This window comes from Zerene cesonia, chromosome 9 (genome assembly GCF_012273895.1).
Source record: "Zerene cesonia ecotype Mississippi chromosome 9, Zerene_cesonia_1.1, whole genome shotgun sequence".
NCBI lineage: Eukaryota > Metazoa > Arthropoda > Insecta > Lepidoptera > Pieridae > Zerene > Zerene cesonia.
The window spans coordinates 5,068,651-5,076,053 of NC_052110.1; positions in this window are offsets into that span (position 1 = coordinate 5,068,651).

The following is a 7,403-nucleotide window of genomic DNA, read 5'->3' on the forward strand; positions in this document are numbered from 1 at the left end:
CTTCACAGAAATTCAGCTTGTTGGGACTTTATGTAACTTCACCCTCATTTTTTGGTCTAAATTGACCGGACTATACTGTATCCCTTATAATTGCTGATGGCTACTTTCTGGTAATGATGTATCAGCGTTTTGCGAATTACGCCCACAGGAATGTGGCCACCATGATGCTAGGCCCTAGTAACTATATAATTAAATTAAAATACTTATATTAATTAATGAACAAGCCTCCAAATCACCTGAATACATTTTCATTTTATTTCTATTATCAACTACTCTATTAAGGTTATAAATTAATATATGGCCAATATATAAAATAAACCAAAAGGAACGGTTGAAACTTCAAAACGAAACAAATATGCTTAAAGAAAGAAATGGAATAACCGAGAATTATAGTTGGAAGCTTAGCTATTGGCGCAAAAATTACTGAAATTTTCAGTCTCTACGATCCTTTAACTGACAATAAGAAATACATCAGAAATAATTAAAGAAATTGATCCAGAAATTCGATATGCAGTGTACACTGTACAAAACGTGCATCTTCTACTTTGCTGTGTATTATTATCAGGCGTATAGAAATTGATTATATGTATATGGAGTATGGATTATAGCCTGTACCCTCATAGGAAGGCTGTGTCCCAGCAGTGGGAACATATATGGGATGATGATAATGATGATTAAGATTACAATTATGATTAATGCTTTGATAATTGTAATAAATAATAGTTTCTTCAATAAAATTACTAATTAGTGAACGTATATGAATATACAAATTATCTATTTTAAGATTAATTCATATAAATTAAAGTAAATAATGGAAAAATCAATTTATTTGTTGCACGCTCGTCCGGTAAACATTCCCAGACAATTGAAATTTGAGTTCCTGACCACTGAGCCACCACTACTGTTGAGAAGGTAATTTCAATAAATAATTATAATTTTCAATCTATCAATCATATCAATTTACACAAATTAAATACATATGTATGCTGTATTTAGAAAGCTAAACAGTGAAATAGTTTATAGTTCATTTGACAGAATTGTAAACGAGTTTATTTCGCATGATCCATTGGGAGCTAATTCAGAATTAAATATATCAACGTATAATTTTCACTATTACAATAGAAATTGATGATAACCACCCAATTGTCATATTCAAATACGCAAAATCAAATCAAATACGAAAATGTAATGTGAAAATCAACGCACGTGATGTTTAGTGCGAATCAATTGTTAATTTATATGATAATTCGTATAGATTTTGGAAGTCTGTTTTTATATCTGGATTAGAAATGCATTATTTGATTATTTTCAAGAAGAGGAAAGGTTAAATATTAAGCAAAAGAAACTAAACGAAAACTTGAAACTTCAAACTTTACTGAATGCACTTGCTCATAAGGAAATCACATCTAGAGGACATAAATTACTGAATAACATTACAGAGATCAGTTACAGGGTTGGACCACCTACGTAGCCCTAATGTCTTTGCTCTGTCGTATATCAGAGTGGACCTTTATATGTTTCACACGCTGCCAGCATTAGTCAATGACTGCATTATACTAATGAACTCTCGGATGCAGAGAAAAGTAATAATTATGGTGGATTTTACATTAAATCCTATAGATTTTATCGTAATAATTGTGTTTAATTTTCTAACACATAAAAAAAACTCATCATCATCATCAGCCCATATATGTTCCCACCGCTGGGACACAGGCCTCCTATGAGGGTTATAAAAAAACTATTTTCCAATAATATCGGTCACGGTATTCATCAATGTCACGATAAACATCGCTCTATTGATGGACGGTCCCTTTTCAAGAGTAAACTTATACCAAATTTAGTAAGGAAATCGGTCTAAATAGACCCTTATGTTATATAGGTTGTAGATATCTTTTTAATTCAGTCTATGTAGGAACTTCCAGGTAATCGAAATTTGGAATGTTTCTTCTTCTACTTCGTTTATCTTACTAAGAATAAGCGATAATACTTCGATACATATAATGTAATCAGATTCATAGTTTCGGGTCCTAATCACAACTTTATATACATCATCATCATCATCAACCCATATATGTTCCCACTGCATAGGAGGCCTGTGTCCCAACACAGGCCTCCTATGAGGGTTCAGGCCATAATCCACCACGCTGGCCAAGTGCGGGTTGACAGATATCACATGTCGTCGAATTTTTTGATTCTTGCACATGCCGGTTTCCTCACGATGTTTTCCTTCACCGTTTTAGGCATTAGTGATGTTATCCACATGCGAAGATAATTTAAAAAATCAATTTATTTCCTGCGCGCTCGCAATATTTCCAACCCCGACTTATCAGTTTTGAAGTCCGAGATTCTCACCACGGAGCCACCACTGCTAATATACTTAAATGGGGCTATTTTTGTGTTAGTTTATCTTCCTCCAAGGTTTTAACTATGTTTGATTAAGAATAACAGAAATTTGTTAATAATAATGGGTGTCAGTTGCCGTCTAAGCTGTTACATTTCGCCTTGATAGTTTAACAAAACATTGTTTGTTTTTCTAAATCTATTTAAATATGATCTTAGATTTCATTAACATAGTGTACAGTATTTAAATATGTGAGAACACATAGGACCTCCTGAAAAAAAAACTATTTCAATATTGACAAAATTTTTATTGCACTACAACACGAGCCTTTCCTTATATAATATTCTTAAATGATATATGATGTGTAAACGCTTGAAACCCTACTGATATGGAAATCTTTTATAAAACCAATGAGCCATAAAGATTTTTCGTTAGCATGCCCATACATACGAGGACAAGGGTGGCCCAAGCCGCTAGGTGCTTTGTCGGAATTTATAGGCTTTTTAATAGTGTTTTTAACCGACGTCAAAAAACGTGGGATGTCCAAATTCAATAGTGGTTGACAGATTAGTTCCTGGACTATTGCAGCTGAAAGAAACCTTGCAGCACTAACATTTTCTGGTGTCCAAGGGGCGATTTATCAATCCTTTGTTAAAACTTAGTATGCACTAGTGTTGCATGAATTAAAAATGTCACCTATTAATTGTCAAAATTCTAGCAATTAAAACACATTTGAATTGGTTATTTCGTTGAATGGGCCCTTAACATACTAGTTTGTATGAAATAAGAGACTGAATAATGGACGGGACGGGATACGTAATATGAAATTTTCAAAAGTTATCTATAATGATGAAATTGTTCTGCGATATATTTTATTAAAATGCATGATGTATATCGGAACTATTATGTTTTATTATTTAATTTAATTTATTGTGCCGAAAAATTCTCAAGTTTTTCTATCATAAGATTCTTTTCCTCACAATAAAAAAAGGAAAAAACAAATCAAACAATAAAATCGGGAATCGTTCATACTCGTACAAGGTGTGACCAAGCGAAAAAGAGATTAATTTATATACGTTGTTAACACTCCCATAATAGAAGGAACTTTGTGCATCATACATAATACATAATCATAAACATATTACAGTCGGTCATAATAAATTTTGTACAATGGATAGGATTTCATATAAACTCTTCGGTCGGTGAATATCATACTGTTAATAATGATTATCTTTATAAATAACTGCAATTTTATATTGAAAGGACTGAAAGACGGTCTGATATTAATTAAATATGCAAAAGATATATGAACACTCATTTAGATCATGCGATGAAAAAACCCTTTAGCACACAGAGCTTACATCGTGCAGAGATTTTGCAATTTATATTATCAAATGTTTACTCAAATTAAAATTTGTTTTGTACATTTTGTAAATTGGTATTTGATTCGTTGTTTAGTTTGGGAAAGTATGATTTATTTCATTTGTGTGTTGTGTATTGCGCATTTTTCAGTTTTTTAGATTGTCGTTATCGTCAGTTCAAATTTCATCATGAAAAAAACTATGTTATGTGATTGATTTCATCTTGCCTTTACAAAGGAAGTTCTCAATTTTCTTTATTTATTGTGTTTGTTACCTAAGAACATTCGCATGAGTAAACCAACTTTGATGAATCCCTTTTATTTGTAAGTTGTTGCGTTTTGTATGGTCCCGTTTAGATTCTCTATCCACCAAGGTAAAGGTGTTTTTTTATATTTATTACACTTATAAGTAGAAACGTTTCTTTTTGTTATAATTTCGGTTTAACTGTGGCTTAATTTATATATTTTTCATTATTTCCAAACAGATAGAAAAAAACTAAACTATCCGCAACACTACAAGAGCAAAATTACATATCAGACGATCCATTGGTTAAGATTTTTATTCCACACGATTTTTATCGTATCGTGCCCGTATCGTCGCGTCTAATCGACGGTACAAATGAAACGCGTGACCGTCCATTTGCCAGGTGGCTTCGTGCGATAATTTATTAAAGAAGCCGCCGATGCGAGTAAAGATGGCAGCCGATCGATATTATACTAGCACCTGTTTAATGACGTCATGGCCATGCAATATGCACACGGAAATTGAAAGAAATTGTAGGCAATTTACTTTGCTTTCATTTTCCTACTATTTATTGCGTTTTTATATTCCTGAATGAGTAAAAAATATTTAAGATACAGCAAAGAGTAGTTTAAGGGATATTTAATAACAACATAAACTCACAACCTTAACCTTTTTCCGATTATCACATCGTCACCTAAGTACAATTTTCCTATGTCGTTATTTCATATTTAAGTTTTCATATACAATGAAAAAAGTCCTTGAGGAAATAAAATATAATATAAGAAAACTGTGCAGGCAAAGTTAAAGAAAACTTAATGACTTAATTTTACTAACTATTCGCTAAATATTCGCGTTTTTTTTAGTCCAGATAAGATCAGTTAGAGATAGGCCAACGTCTTAATATCTGCTTGGTTAAAGTAAATTAAAAATTAATACGATAATCAATTAATAAATTAATAAAAACCCTTGTGTATAAATGATGCTTGTATAAAATTGAACCAATTGATTAATTATCTTATTATTGAATAGACTACACCCCTACATATGACCCCCGGCGTATCATGTGGCTACTGGCTACTATGTTTTGGAAGGGAATGGCCCATTTTCTTTTTCACACCCTTCCCAGTCTATTCCTTCTTTTGAGCAGTCAATCCTTTCCTTATTCCTTACCCTTAAAGCGAGCAACGCATTCGCGGAGACACTACCACTGTGAATGTTCATGGGCGGTGAACCACCAGCTCAGTTGTCCGCTTAAAGAAATACATAACAATGTCAATAATTCACAACAAAAACAGCTACTTAAGTAAATTTAAGCAAGTTTATAAACAGCTCGACATGAAATAGTCGCATTTTACTACTTCCTTTGTTAAGCGCTGAAAGCGTCCTAGTATACAATTTAAGATGGTCTATACACGAACGGATATGATGACTCATTAAAATAGAATTTTCCAAAAACGGAGAAGATTTCTAATCAGTTGCGATATATCATACTTTCGTTAGCTCGGTTCTTTATCTATCACATCAATTATTTTTCTGTTAGTTTAAATAATAGACGGTGAAATGAGAAAATCATTTCATCAAAAAATGTTTCTAATAATTAATTAAAGCATTTCCAATACTTAGTCATAACACTGACGGATTAAATAATTATCAAAAAATCGTCGAAAATATTGAAATGAGATTAAAAAACCGATCCCTAATTGGCTGTCTATTAAAGGTACATTCAAACGCTAACATCCGGAGTCAGGATGCAGCTGCGAGCGCCTGATCCCTCTGCGGTCATGTCGGATTTTCCTCCCATCGGACTATGAATATTAGCATTCTATCTGTGTACCTAGTTAGTTTGTTAGGATACATTTTTAGGGTGAAAATTAGGTAGGATATATAAAAAATGTGTTCACTTACAAAGCAAATTTTTATTTTTAACCGATTTATTTATTATTGTAAATACAACATTTTATTACCCTCATAGATGGCCTCTGTCTAAACTTTGGAATGGGTCCGCCAAGTGGCCGATGATGATAAATACTACACTATCTTTATTATTTAGATTTTTTGCGTACTTGACCTGCTTATCAAATTTTAGCTAAAACTTTCAAGAAGATGTTAATGTTCCAGTTAATCAAGAGAAAATGATAAGATGAAAAAATATCTTTGCTAATACCTTTTATTTTTTAATTAACATATATTTTATTATAAAAATAAGTTTTTGTTTGCATATTTTATTATATTTTTTTATGTCTACAGTCTATCCCATTTACTCCTTACTCTTTTTATTTACTATTCTGTACCTATAATCCCAAAACTCGATTAAGACTCCCCAAAAACCTCTGCGAGAGCTTATTTCTAGGTGTTAAGAGTAGTTTTAGACACATTTAATCGTTTGACTCTTTTAATCCCAGATATACCATCATATCACACATATTATAAATGTGAAAGTTTGTTTGTTTGGATGTTTGTCCAACAATCACGCTGAACACAACGGATTTTGATAGGAAACTTTTCATGACGATTAAACAGGAACCTTGATATCCGGACAGAGCCCGGGACAAGCGTCTATTAATAAATATTTGTAACTAGTTGAACTACAATGAGTTTAAAAAATCGTCAATCAAAATAACATTTTCAGATCCACGAAAGATTTAAAACGCCGCGAAATCGCCCTCACACACAAATCCTAACGAAATGAAATAAATCACTTTAATGAAACGTTAATAAAGCGAAAAGACTAAGTTTAATCAAACTGAATGAGATTTAAATTTCCTCTTAATATCTATTATTTACGTTGATGTAATTAAATCGGACGATTACGGTCTTATATTTTTAATCAAGCTGGAATCTGGGTTTAAATTAATTTTATCCCTGGATATACATCGGATGTGAATTAATAATAATTTCATTAGAAATTTGTAGTTCTCGCCAGTTTGAGGGTTGTTGATATTAAATGGTTTAATAAAGACTACTAGGGCATGAATTGGGTACAGGAATTAATGGTTAAATATTTTACTTTGGGCCTAGTTCCCAAATTAAGGTGTGTTCATTTTATAGTTGAGTTCAATTTTAAGTGGGTAACTCGTATGATTTTGTCTTGATGAAATTAAATCGTGGTATTATTGACCTACGTTTCTGCTCGCATTTAATATGTATAAGAATGCCGAAAAAAGTGATTAAATATATTGAGTTTTGAAAAAAGGGCATTTGAATAAAATCTTACTAATATTATAAATGCGAAAGTTTGTAAGTTCGTGTGTGTGTTTGTTGCTCTTTCACTCAAAAACTAAAGAAACGATTGCAATGAAATTTGGTACGTAGATAGCTGTACAACTGAAATAACAGGCAACTCTTCATGCCGATATTCCTACGGGATACGGACTTACGCGGAAAGCGCGGGGCGTAGCTAGTATATCATAAATATACATTTCAACCTCAATAAAACCAGACTAATTGTTCTAAGTTAA